At 44.6% G+C, this 14,288-nt stretch overlaps 1 protein-coding gene across 6 annotated transcripts in view; it reads left to right on the top strand.

The window, feature by feature from the left end:
• The first annotated feature begins 7,197 nt into the window (after positions 1-7,197).
• KLHL24 (kelch like family member 24) overlaps positions 7,198-14,288 on the top strand; it is a 46,888-nt gene continuing 39,797 nt past the window's right edge. For 2 of the 6 annotated variants that reach the window (XM_045502816.1, XM_045502815.1), the window contains exon 1: positions 7,198-7,354. The gene's annotated coding sequence lies outside the window, so the exon portion shown is untranslated. Of the gene's footprint in view, positions 7,519-14,288 lie in introns of all 6 variants that reach the window. The other 4 variants (XM_045502820.1, XM_045502814.1, XM_045502819.1 and 1 more) reach the window with 2 other exon arrangements.

Genomic DNA, 14,288 nt, shown 5'->3' with positions numbered 1-14,288 from the left:
AATGGATTGAGTCACCCAGGCACCCCCACCCCTCCTATTCTTAAATCAGAGGACAAAGCATATAGGACTTAGCTAGAATTGGTGGGTAACAGCTTTGGTTGTTATTGAGCACTTGCTATATTCCAGGCCCTATATATAGTTTTTGTTTTTCTCAGTTCATCTTTATAATAATTCTATGAGGTGGGTGTTTTTATCCTCATTTTTACAGATGAAGAAACTGGGAAAGAGTAAGTAATTTACTCAAGGATATATAGCTACTAAGAAACCGAGATAAATTTTGAACCTAGACTCTCCAACTCTAAAACCCCACTGGAAACACTTAGATTTTCAGTCTTTGTAGGGAGACAGAGGACATGACCAGCAGAGTGCCGAGCCTATGTAAGGAGTGAAAAATGGCATAGCACAAATTAGGGTGGTCCCTGGCCTATCTATCACTGTGTGGGAATTGCTCTGAGATCTGCATTAAAGCTTTGGCAAGGTTGCACTGTTCAAAATGAATGTTGCAGACAGAGGATCTGATGAGCAAGCATCAAGTGAGCTTACTAAAGTGAGAATTCTCAGGCTGGAGATTAGTGTGCCAGCCTCAACAGACGCAGTTTCTTAAGAAACTGGATGGGGTCTTTCAAGAACAGGAATGGTCTGCTGCAGATATTCTTGGGCAGGTCCAGCCCTTTCATACCTGCCTAAGAATTCCTGGGAAGGCTTCCAATCAGGCAAAAGGGAACCACAAAGGGACAAGACACTCTTAGAAACTGCAGTCATTTGGAAGGAGAGCAGTGCTAGGGACCGCAGAGAAAGATCAAGCTGGAATTATATATGCCTCTTAAATGTCACACAGGGTAGCAAGAAACTGGAGATGGCGTCGAAGTCCACGTGGCCAGCAGCAGGAATTCTATATGGACTCACAGTCATCTGTGGGACAGATTGCTGAGCAGAGCTTAAAGTGGGAAGGGTCATTTTTCAAACTGGCCTAAGCATGGGACCAGATGCCAGGAACAAGAGAAAACACTTTTCATATATGTTCATACCTGAGAGGGTTTCACAGCAAGTCATGTGAAAAGGTGCTAGGGGGTGTCCGTTGGAGAATCAGGTCCACCTAGGGCAATCAGGGCAGGAGTAATTACGACAAAACTTTTCCAAAATGTCAGGTTTCCTCTGGGACCAAAGGAAACATCTGACTTCTCACTACTGAGGAATTAAGGAAGCAGAAAGGGAGGTGAAATCAGATGTCCTCAGGGCAGAAGAATGAAGAGCAGAGCAGGGACTGGCATCACAGAGCAAGGAGGGTGCAAGTATGCCTCAGCCCCCTGAAGTCAGAGCCCAGGACTCACGGTGACCAGTCACCCTTATCTGCACTAGTGTAGCAAGTTTGATAACAGGATCACCAACCCTTGGCATCTCATTGACGTCAACCTGGGACAGTTTCAAGAACAAAGCAAGGAATGCCACCCCACCCACCAGCAGAAGATGGGTTTGCTTCAGCTGTGAGGAAAGACACCTTATGGCAGACTGTGCTCATGAGGGGAAAACTCAGGGGAGGGGAGAGGGAGCTCACCTACCAGGTGGCAGACTTACCTCTTTTCCCAGATCTCAAAATGGAAAAATTTCCAGCCGTATCTTTCCTTGTGGAATCCTAATGCTTCTATGTTTGACCTTAAGTTTTAACTGGTCTAGTGGGACTAGACTTCTGGGTTGGGATTGGAGTAAGAACCTCAAGAGGACAATTCAAACCTTTCCTGGTAACTATATAGCCAGGGAGAGTCGGATCTCTGCATTCAAAGGACTTCAGAGATGAGTCACATCTAACCTCACCAGAGAAAAAGGGAGGGAAGGCGTGGGCCTCAAGACTGGAGAGACTCAGGTGCCAAGAGCAAATAGTCTGCTGTGTTTACTCTCCCCTTCACTCAACACTCCGAGGTGGTATTGTGTAATAGACTTGCTAAGACGTTAAATAGTCTATGGAGGAAAATGGGGTGGGAGTGGGGTGGGCAGAGATCGTTTGTTATTTATGCTATTCTCTGTCTTTTTTTTTTTTAAGGTTTTTTTTTTGTTTGTTTGTTTGTTTTTTTTTTTTTTAATGTTTGTTTCTTGTTGAGAGAAAGAGAGCATGAGCAGGGGAGGGCAGAGAGAGGTGGGGACAGAGGATCCGAAGCGGGCACTACGCTGACAGCAGCGAGACCAATGTGAAGCTCAAATTCACAAACCATGAGATCATGACACGAACCAAAGTCCAACACTCAACCAGCTGAACCACCCAGGCACCCCCCCCCCTTTTTTTAAGTTTTATTTATTTAAGTAATCTCTATATCCATCGTGGGGCTCGAACTCACAACTCTGAGATTAAGAGTCTCACACTCCTCCAACTGAGCTAGCCAGGAGCCTCAATATTCTCTGTCTTCCGAAGAATGGAACTCTCCTCTTTGAAAGATGATGAGTGTGAAAATACGAATTGCAGAAAAGGAGATGGGAGGGGGGGTGTATCTAGGAGGAAGGTTGGCAGAGAACATGGAAAGGGAGGAAGCCCAAGTTTGTGGTTGGAGAGAGGTCCAAAGAGAGGGTGCCTGGTGGGGAAAAGAGGAGTAGCTAATACCAATAGAGAAGCTAAGATGAGGGAGCAGAGATGTTTGAAGGGAATTGTTACAGAGTTTTGTGGTGTGAAATGCCTTATGATTTTCTCTTTATGAAACCTTCAGTAAAATCTCCATTCATCAGTGCTTTGCAACTGGGATTTGTTACAAGGGAGATCAAAGGACACAGCTACATTCAGAGACTGGATATAAACACAGTGTGAGTGTCACTTCTAAAGGACCTGAGAGGTATTCACGGCTTCACAGCAGGTCAAGGAGAGAGGAAACAATCAGAGGAGGTAGCACCAGAGATGAGCCTTAACCAATGACCAACATTTCTACTACAATAGTGCACAGGGGCTTTAAGTGTGAGAGGCCCAGAGGGGAGGCAGAAAGGTCTGAAAGTGTTTCATATTGTTTAGAGAATGGTGATTTACTATGTCCTGACAGTTGTCTGCATGAAGAAATGGAGCAGGCTGGAGAGAAAAAAAGAATGCTGGAAGAACTATGGATGATAGGCCATACCTTAAAGGTTGTCGTGGATGTGCTGGAGAGCAGAACAGAGGGAAATGGGGTATTTGCAAGAAAAGAATATGGCACAGTATGCTATATCCCTGAAAGGAGAGAAAATAGGTCTGAAGACCCTCTGATTCCCCTACTCCACGTAGCTGCCTCCTTCAAATGACTAAGCCAACCTGAATTGTAAACGTATAAGATAAATCATGTTTCAGCTTAATCTTACTCAACTTCAGTAGATTCCCCCTGGATTTGACATCTCTGCTCTGCTCCTATTCCAGCCCTAGCTGAGGAAAAGACTGCCACCCGGCCATACTCATTGATTTGTGGGAGAGGTGTAATTCCCAGGGCCCTCCACCAATGCTGAAACTACCTGTATTCTGGTTGCCTGAGGAGCTCCCACACCCACCAGTAGGCCTCTTCCTGTCTACAGGGCTGCCTATTCTATGGGTCCCCTCAATCTCTTCCACTCTCAGAACTCTGATTGATTAGATTACCCTGCACAACTGCTGCAACAGAGTCTGAGGACCTCCGTATATAGATGAGTCCAGGGTGTCTGGTGGCAATTTTTTTTTTTAACAAATCATTTTTTTTTTTCTTGAGAGAGAGAGTGAGCGAATGGGTAAGGGGGTAGAGGGAGAGAGAATCTGAAGCAGGCTCTATGCTCAGTGCAGAGCCCCTATGTGGGGTTCCATCCCACGACCCTGGGATCATGACCTGAACCAAAATCAAGAGTCAGACACTCAACCGACTGAGCCACCCAGGTGCCCGTGCAATTTTTTCACTCTGATCCCTATAGCCTCAAGAAGTAGAGCTCATTCCATCAGTTAACATATTGAACATCTACTAGGGAATCTATGATACAAAATGAATTAAGACATGATCCCTGGGACACTTGACTGGCTCAGTCAGGGGAGCATGTGACTCTTGATCTCAGGGTTGTGAGTTCGAGCCCCACATTGGGTATAGAAATTATTTAAAAATAAGATCTAGGGGCGCCTGGGTGGCTCAGTCGGTTAAGCGTCCGACTTCAGTTCAGGTCATGATCTCGCGGTCCGTGGGTTCGAGCCCCCCGTCGGGCTCTGGGCTGATGGCTCAGAGCCTGGAGCCTGTTTCTGATTCTGTGTCTCCCTCTCTCTCTGCCCCTCCCTCATTCATGCTCTGTCTCTCTCTGTCTCAAAAACAAATAAACGTTGGGGCGCCTGGGTGGCGCAGTCGGTTAAGCGTCCGACTTCAGCCAGGTCACAATCTCGCGGTCTGCGAGTTCGAGCCCCGCGTCAGGCTCTGGGCTGATGGCTCAGAGCCTGGAGCCTGTTTCCGATTCTGTGTCTCCCTCTCTCTGCCCCTCCCCCGTTCATGCTCTGTCTCTCTCTGTCCCAAAAATAAATAAACGTTGAAAAAAAAAATTAAAAAAAAAAACAAAACAAATAAACGTTAAAAAAAATAAAATGAAATAAAAATAAAATCTAAAAAAAAAAGAAAAGTCTTGATCCCTGACCTCAGGGGTCTAAGTTGAGAAAGACATGTAAATAAACATGGATAAGTAATGTGTTAACTGCTAAGAAGGAGGTAAGGAAGGGCTGCTGTGGAAAGATAGAGCAGAGACAACTAGTCCAGAGGGTATTGGGGAGGAAAGAAGAGTTCCCCAGGACTCCTGGAAGGAAAGGCAGGAGTTAGCCCAGTGAAGGAATGGAGGTGGCATAAGAGGCATAGGGAGCAAGCTGTGGATGCAAATGGCCTGGAGACAGAGCAAGTCCTTTGGGCAGCTGTGGGTAGTTCATCGAAGCTGGTGTTCAGGCTGCGTAGGTAGACCCCAGGGTGCATCAAGAAGGATCTTGTATGCATTGCCAGGGAATTGGGACTTTATAAAGGCAGGGAGAGCCATGGGTTCCTACTCCAGGAAAAACAAAAAGCCATATGAGACAGGAAATTGTATATTATTTGAGTCAGCACTGAATAATAAATACACAGTCTTAATAACATAAACATTAAATAACAATTTAACCAGAAATTATAATATTAGAAGGATGGCGGGAACAGGCATGACAGCTTCCTTATTAAGACATAGCCATGTTATGTGAAAATATAGATACAAATAACCAGAATAGCTCAAATAATTGTGGTTTACTTCTAAAGAATGAGGAGTAGAAAGGATGGGAGATGGGATTGCTGTTTTACCACTATCCTTGTAATATGTAACTTTGTAAATAAGCTTTTTAGAAAGATAATTATGTACCTATATTAATATAAATAAAAACTCTTTTTAAGTATCTATGTGTAAACCTCAGCTTCATCACTCAATAACTGAGTGACCAGGGGACAACTCTTTATCCTATCTGTAGTTTCTTCATCTGTAAATTGGAATAGTAACACCTATTTTGCAGGGTTATTATGAGGATTAGAGAATATATGTGAAGTGCATAGCACTGAGTCTGAAGCTTAGTAAATAATATAATTCAATATTTATTAAATATTTAATATATAAACATAATAAATTGCAGGCATTTTCTTTTTAAGTTTTTTTTTTTTTTTCAACGTTTATTTATTTTTGGGACAGAGAGAGACAGAGCATGAACGGGGGAGGGGCAGAGAGAGGGAGACACAGAATCAGAAACAGGCTCCAGGCTCTGAGCCATCAGCCCAGAGCCCGACGCGGGGCTCGAACTCACGGACCGCGAGATCGTGACCTGGCTGAAGTCGGACGCCTAACCGACTGCGCCACCCAGGCGCCCCAAGTTTTTTTAAATTTAAGTAATCTCTACACCCAAGGTGGTATTCAAACTCACGACCCTGAGATCAAGAGTCTTGGGCTCTTCTGATTGAGCCAAGCAGGTGCTCCCTGAATTTTTTTTTTTTTAAATTTTTTTTTTCAACGTTTATTTATTTTTTTGGGACAGAGAGAGACAGAGCATGAACGGGGGAGGGTCAGAGAGAGAGGGAGACACAGAATTGGAAACAGGCTCCAGGCTCTGAGCCATCAGCCCAGAGCCTGACGCGGGGCTCGAACTCACGGACCGCGAGATCGTGACCTGGTTGAAGTCGGACGCTTAACCGACTGCGCCACCCAGGCGCCCCAATATTTTTGTTTTTAATAAGAGATGGAAAAGAGGCCTAAAAAGTATATTTGGAAGGACTGGAAACATGCCTTCTTTATTTATTTCCACCTCCGGTTATTGGAACACATTCCATTATTTAACAAAAAGGTATGACTGTATTCATAAAGTATAGAAGGGAGAGAAGTTATCCCAATATTAGAAGCCAAAACCTAGTTAAATGTTTGAAAAATCAGGTGGTTGAAAAAATATTTGCAGAAACAAAAGGAGAAAATGCTGTCTTTGAGGTATCTATCTGCCTGAGAAAATAAGGATTTGTGACAACGTTGTTCACTTGCACTAGGTTTAAAATAAAAGGTAGGGGTGCCTAGGTGGCTCAGTCAGTTAAGCCTCGGACTTGGACTCAGGTCATGATCTTAAGGAGAGTTCGAGCTGCCTGGGGTTCTGCTAGACAGCTCAGAGCCTGGAGCCTACTTGGGATTCTGTGTCTTCCTCTCTGTCTGCCCTCCCCCGCTCATGTTCTGTCTCTCTGTCTCAAAAATATAATAAACATTAAAAAAATAAAAGGTAACCTAGCATTTGATATGACTGATATGAGTGAAATGAACAGATTTGCAGAGAAAGGCAGTTTCCCTGACCTGTCTAGCAACCAGAGCTAGTCCCCTTCACCCCTCCGGTCCTCAAATTTCCAGGTTGTGTATACAGGGGTCAAAAAAAAGATCTCTATGCCTAGGCCCACGCTCTAAGGTTCTGAGAATTGTCGGCAACGCGCTTTTGCCTGGGGACGTGGCAATAAACAAATGACTCGGGGTTTCTCACTAGGCTCCTAACACGGATGGATTTCCTTAACCCGTTTCTACCTAAAACAAAGTATTTCCGAATTAGCACCCTTAGATTGCTAATTGGGTCTCCTCACATTTGGCACCAACATCCCCCCCCCCCCCCATAGCGGGAAACCCTAGTGGCCCGGAAGGCGCCCCAGGAGTGGGAACTACATATCCCAGGGTGCCCCAGGGCGGGGGGCACCCACTCGGATTGGCCAGGGGTCGGTGACGCTCAGTGTTTTGGCCCGGACGGTCACATGTTTCCTTTGTTGTGAGCTACAGCAGACACTGGTGGCTGTAGGGGGACGCCGGCGCTGGGGAGAGCGCTGCGCCGCGGGCCGCTGAGGGAACGCAGGGGCCGCCGCTGCTGGCTGTTTCCAGCCTTCGCCGAGAGGTACCAGGGTTGACAGCTCCGGACTAGCCGAAAGGCGACGAACCGGCCAGAGCCGGGAGCGGAGGGGCGGCCGAGGTCGCGACCACTGGGGTGTCTGCAGAAGGAAGCCAGCGTTGGCCGGCGTCTCGGAGCCAGACGTGGGGCCTGAGGGGAGATTGAGGCTGGTACTGCAGGGCCTCTGTCTGGGGTGCAGCGTCTCCAGGGCACCCTGGGGGTGGGGGGGGGAGCTGGTCTTCAACCCCGGCACTGTAACGGCAGCCCTGAAGGGAGGGCACCTCCGCCTCCTGGCACTACCCTCCCGGAACCGCGGCGCTGCTGGCGCGCCCCGCCGGGGGCGGGTTGGGAGGAGCATGGCCGCCCGGGCTGGGGGTAGCAGGTGCGGGTCACCCTTTCGCCTCGAGGGCAGGAGCAGCTGGCGGACAGGGCTGGGCAGATGGGCCCCGCATGTTGCTAATGGGCTTTGAACGAGGCGCTGCTCTTTTTCAATCGAAAGAAGCACTGAGAATGAGAAGGTCTCAAGTCAAGTCTTTTCGTTTGGTGGGGGCCACCGTTGGTCCTGTTGGGGAGGACTGACGGGGTCAAGGTGGGTCCCAGGGCAACGGGCCAGAGAAGCCCCATTAAAGCGGTTACGAAATGTGCTCGGCACTGTCACCTGACCGTTACCCCCGCCCCCACCCCCACCCCCCGCGAGCCTTTGTTTACCACGGATGGCGGCTGAGCCAGCGCCGGGAACCCAGCCCTGGAGCGACTGTCCCCGGGGAGTCGGGGCGGGCGGGGGCGCCGGCGTTCAGCCCGCGGAGTCCCCGCCTAACCTCCCCACCTTCCTACCAGTCCAGGACTCGGTTTCTTAATTTGGTTCCTAATGTCCCCGCCCCCCAAGTTCTGGACACTTGGGGCTCTTGACTGTTATCACAGCTGGGATTGGGCGCCGGCGGCTGCCTGCAGGCGGGACGACTGGGCGAGTTCCGAGTGTTTATTGGCGGTTGTCCTGTCGCTGTACCCAAGCAGCTCTTCCCCGCCCCCTTGAAGGTGATCTGGAGGACGCGCGGGAGCGCGCGCTCTCGGCTTCGGTGCTCCTGCGGCCCTTTTGGAGCTAGCGGCGCGCGTTCCCGCGCGGAAGGACTGGAGCGAGAGACCCAGCCCTCCCGGCGGTCAAGACTGTCCCTCGGTGACCGCCGCAACTTCTGCCAGAGCTTTAGGCAGTTCTGGGACTGCAGAGGACGGCAGCGCGGGCGCCCTTGGAGGACCGGAAAATTAGCCCTATTTAACTAGTGTCGCCTTATTACCGAGGTGGTGGGAAGGAAATCCTTATGTGAATTTGTGCTTGCTGATTCTGTAAACAACGTATGAGTAGCTGAATAAGGACCATAACGCCATATTTTAGGATGCCTCACTCACCCCTGAGGCAGTGACTGTTCACAGTTGATTTTAGTGATTAATCACTTGCTTTCAAGCAGCTTTTTAAAAATTACTTTTTAGTATTTGCAGCTACAGCTTTTCAGGTCCACCAGCCGAGCTTGATTTATATTAGGAATGTAAAACAGATTTAAAATCTACCCGGTATCGACTAAGATTAAAATTAGAATTCTACTTAAAATAAATAAATAAATGATAGCTTAGGGATACCGTTCTAAAAGTTAAGCGCCTTGTATACCCTGGTTTAGATTGTTTTCCTTGTTTAGAGGACTGTGGCACACTCCTATATTTATCTCCATTGTAATTAAAAATTTTGGGGCGCCTGGGTGGCGCAGTCGGTTAAGCGTCCGACTTCAGCCAGGTCACGATCTCGCGGTCCGTGAGTTCGAGCCCCGCGTCAGGCTCTGGGCTGATGGCTCAGAGCCTGGAGCCTGTTTCCGATTCTGTGTCTCCCTCTCTCTCTGCCCCTCCCCCGTTCATGCTCTGTCTCTCTCTGTCCCAAAAATAAATAAACGTTGAAAAAAAAAATTTTTTTTTGAGTGAATTACAAATATGTTGTTTTAAAATTGTAAATTTAGGGGCGCCCGGGTGGCTCAGTGGATTAAGCCTCTGACTTTTTTTTTTTTTTTTAATTTTTTTTTTTTCAACGTTTATTTATTTTTGGGACAGAGAGAGACAGAGCATGAACGGGGGACGGGCAGAGAGAGAGGGAGACACAGAATCGGAAACAGGCTCCAGGCTCTGAGCCATCAGCCCAGAGCCTGACGCGGGGCTCGAACTCCCGGACCGCGAGATCGTGACCTGGCTGAAGTCGGACGCTTAACCGACTGCACCACCCAGGCGCCCCAAGCCTCTGACTTTTGAGTTTGGCTCAAGTCATGATCTCATGGTTGGAGAGATCTAGCTCTCCTTGGGAGAGACACCACGGAGCCTGCTTTGGACTCTCTCTCTCTCTCCCCCTCTTTCTCTGCCCCCCCCCCAAATAAACATTAAAAAGTGTAAATTAAGATGACAATAATAAAATCTCCAAGAACAATCACGTTAGCCACAGTGTATTATAGATGCGGTTTGCCTAATTTCATGAATAGGGTACTTGAGTTTTATCATGTTTTCTTTTCCTGTAAGTTTATAGGAATTCACCCAAGAATAATGCATTTCTATAGGAGGTAAATTGAGTTCCCTGGTTGAAGCAGAAGTTGAATATGAACAGTTCTCATTTGTTATGCATTCTTAATATATTTTTAAAATTTAAGTGGAGATGGCTACACCAGAAGGGCAGCTTCTGAAATCCCACACTCCTCATCACTTGTGCATTGAGGGCATTTAACGTATCTAAGTACAAAATGCAATCTTTAAATCAGCATTCAAAAGCTTGCATATCTAGACAAAGCCTGTGACTTATATCTGAACAGAAAAAAAATAAATATTCTGAGTTAGGGCTGTAAGCTTTAATTTAAACTTTCTTGACTTCTGTTCAAGTTGCTAAAACCTTAATCCTTTTTCAGAAAACTTTCTTTTAACTTCCTAGTTTTTCTGCCATTTCATTAAAACCCAAAAGTCAAGCCTATGACAAATAAATACTATTAAGTGACTGCAGTTATTTTTGTATATACTTTTACCTAGAAATTTGGGACATCCTTTTTCAATAAATATTTAGGTATGGACTGTATACTGAAAAATGTAAATAAAATAGCCTCATAAGTGTATCCATATAAATATATGAAAAATACGTTTTGTATGATTCTGATTGTGTTGTGATTAAAACAAAATGTGGCCATCTGACAACTATTGACATTTTAAAACCCTTATTCTTTATCCTGTTAAAAACAATACCTGGGGTTCATGGGTGGCTCAGTCAGTTAAGTATCTGACTCTTGCTTTTAGCTCGGGTCATGATCTCACGGTTCATGAGTTAGACACCCCCCCCCCCCCCATAGAGCTCTGTGCAGACAGCAGGAGACCTGCTTGGGATTCTCTCTCTCTCTCTCTCTCTCTCTCTCTCTCTTTACCCCTCCCCTACTCTCATGCTCTCTCTCAAAGTAAATACAGTTAAAAACAAACAAAAAACACAATAGCTGAACTAACTTTAATTGATGGGTTTGTCACTGTAAATTCATCACCCCAGGGCTTATAATTTTTCAGCATTTGGCACATCCTAAAGTCTACCAACTTGATGTTTAAAAGTGATTAGGCTTTGTACTCAATAGTTTCTTTTTTAAATTTTTTTTTTCTCAACGTTTTTATTTATTTTTGGGACAGAGAGAGACAGAGCATGAACGGGGGAGGGGCAGAGAGAGAGGGAGACACAGAATCGGAAACAGGCTCCAGGCTCCGAGCCACCAGCCCAGAGCCCGATGCGGGGCTCGAACCCACGAACCGCGAGATCGTGACCTGGCTGAAGTCGGACGCTTAACCGACTGCGCCACCCAGGCGCCCCTGTACTCAATAGTTTCTAAAACTTATTCTGTAAATAATTTGTGTCACCACTAAGGTAAATAAAAGTCACTAACTTACAAGTACTTTTATACATAGAGAAGTTGCTTGAAATACTGGATCTCAAACCTGTTTGAGTGGCAGAGCAGCAGGTAGGGTCCTTGCAGATTTAATTTGATTTTAAAATAAAATCATGCATTAAATACCTAAAAGAAACATGTTAGGGTAAAACCAAATGACATTAAGTTTACATGTTAAGTCTAGTGAGAAGCATGAGTAGGCTCAATAAGGCAGCTTGATAGCAGGTGTGATTTTACATATATATACACATATATATATACGTATGTGTATATACTTATGTACGTATATATATACACACATACGTATATAAGTATACATATGTATATACATAAGTATACGTATGTATATATACTTATATACGTATATATATACACACATACGTATATAAGTATACATACTTATATATGTGTATATATATATACACATACGTATATATATACGTATATAAGTATACGTATACATACTTATATATGTATATATATATACACATACGTATATATATATACACATATATACACATATACGTATATATATATACATATACATATGTATATGTGTATATATATATACACATACGTATATATATATATAAACTGGAGTTCATGAATTGTGAGATCATGACCTAAGTCAAAGTTGGACACTTAAAGGCCTGAGCCACCCAGGCGCCCTAGGTGTGCTGTTTGATAATTAGCATTTTTTTTTCCTTTGTGGGTTGGGAAATATTAGTAACCAAAAGTTTTAAGGCAAGGGAGAAAAACACTGAATGGAGAAATCTGATTTTTTTGTTCTGTGATTTGAGAGAAGAGGGTATTCTTTTTTAATTATAGAACTATATTGTTAAGTCTGACACATTAAGCACTGCTAAAGTTTTCATCATTAGATACCTCTTACTTTTTTTCTCTCATTAATCAAAGTCAGAACACATTGACCATTTGAATTCTAGTAAACAAGGGATAATCCCTAATTGCTATAAACCTAGAGAAAGAAATTTAAGTGTTAGTTGGTTTCCGGTGTCTTATGGTGGTTAAATGTGTTCTTGGTGGTTCCATTAAGAAATTAGAAACGCTAGGGGTACCTGGGTGGCTCAGTTGGTTAGGCTTCAGCTCTTGATTTTGGCTCATGTCATGATCTCATGATTTCTGTGTTCAAGCCCTGCATCGGGCTCTGAACTGATGGCACGGAGCCTGCTTAAGATTCTCTTTCTCTCTCCCTCTCTCTCTGCCCCTTTCCCACTTGCATGCACTCTCTCTCTCTCTCAAAATAAATAAATAAACTTTAAGGGACGCCTGTGTGGCTCAGTCAATTAAGCGTCTGATGCTTGATTTTGGCTCAGGACGTGATCTCACAGTTTTGGAGTTTGAGGCCTGTGTGGGACTCTGCACTGGATGTACAGCCTGCTTGGGGTTCTTTCTCTCTTCCTGTCTCTCTCAAATAAATACACTTTAACAAATAAGTAAATAAATAAACTTTAAAAGAATAAAAAAGAAATTAGAAATGTTGAAAATAATATATTGTTTATTTACTATTTCTTGAATTATTTTTCATTCAGTTATGTAAAATAAACCCTTTATCCTCCTCTCAGGGGAAAAAAAAAGAAAGAAAAAATAATATTTTTAAGACTGGGCTTTATTTTCGTATTTTATTTTATTTTTTTTCAACGTTTATTTATTTTTTTATGGGGGGACAGAGAGAGACAGAGCATGAACGGGGGAGGGGCAGAGAGAGAGGGAGACACAGAATCGGAAACAGGCTCCAGGCTCTGAGCCATCAGCCCAGAGCCCGACGCGGGGCTCGAACTCTCGGACCGCGAGATCGTGACCTGGCTGAAGTCGGACGCTTAACCGACTGCGCCACCCAGGCGCCCCAAGACTGGGCTTTAAATACTGGATATGTAAAAGTTGGTTTAGGAACCACTCACTGCTCCAAGAGTAAAGCTTTAAATTAAAATTTCAAGAGTGTAAATTTATAGTTTTTAACAAGTCATTGAATAGAATCGTTCAAATAAATAAGCTTTTAAGAAAATAGGGTGAAAATATTTGAAATTTATAAAAAGTATACGGTTGGTTTTTTTTGTTTTTTGTTTTTTTTTTTTAATTTTTTTTTTCCAACATTTATTTATTTTTGGGACAGAGAGAGACAGAGCATGAACGGGGGAGGGGCAGAGAGAGAGGGAGACACAGAATCGGAAACAGGCTCCAGGCTCTGAGCCATCAGCCCAGAGCCCGACGCGGGCCTCGAACTCACAGACCACGAGATCGTGACCTGGCTGAAGTCGGACGCTTAACCGACTGCGCCACCCAGGCGCCCCCGGTTGGTTTTTTTTTAAGTTTATTTATTTGGAGAGAAAGAGAGGGAGAGCACACAGGAGTGGGGTGTGGGCAGAGAGAGAGAGAAAGAGAGAGTCCCAGGCAGACCCAGAGCCACAAACAGGGAGATCATGACCTGAGCCGAAATCAAGAGTCTGACACTTAGCTGACTGAGCCACCTAGGTGTCCCTCTAAGTCATTTTTAAATAATGGATTTACTATGTTGCACTTTTCTGGCTTTCCTTCTTTTTTTTTTTTTTTTAATAATTTTTTATTTTTAAATTTACATCCAAGTTAGTATATAGTGCAACAATAATTTCAGGAGTAGATTCCTTAATGCCCCTTACCCATTTAGCCCATCCCCCTCCAACAACCTTCTGTTCTCTATATTCAAGAGTCTTTTATGTTTTGTCCCCCTCCCTGTTTTTGTATTATTTTTGCTTCCCTTCCCTTATGTTCATCTGTTTTGTATCTTAAAGTCCTCATATAAGTGAAGTCATATGATATTTGTCTTTCTCTGACTAATCTTGCTTAGCATAATACCCTCTAGTTCCATCCACATAGTTGCAAATGGCAAGATTTCATTATTTTTGATTGCCGAGTAATACTCCATTGTATATATTTACCACATCTTTATCCATTCATCCATCTGTGGACATTTGGGCTCTTTCCATACTTTGACTATTGTTGATGGTACT

Source organism: Leopardus geoffroyi, chromosome C2, assembly GCF_018350155.1.
Source record: "Leopardus geoffroyi isolate Oge1 chromosome C2, O.geoffroyi_Oge1_pat1.0, whole genome shotgun sequence".
NCBI lineage: Eukaryota > Metazoa > Chordata > Mammalia > Carnivora > Felidae > Leopardus > Leopardus geoffroyi.
This window is presented reverse-complemented; position numbering and strand designations above follow the sequence as displayed.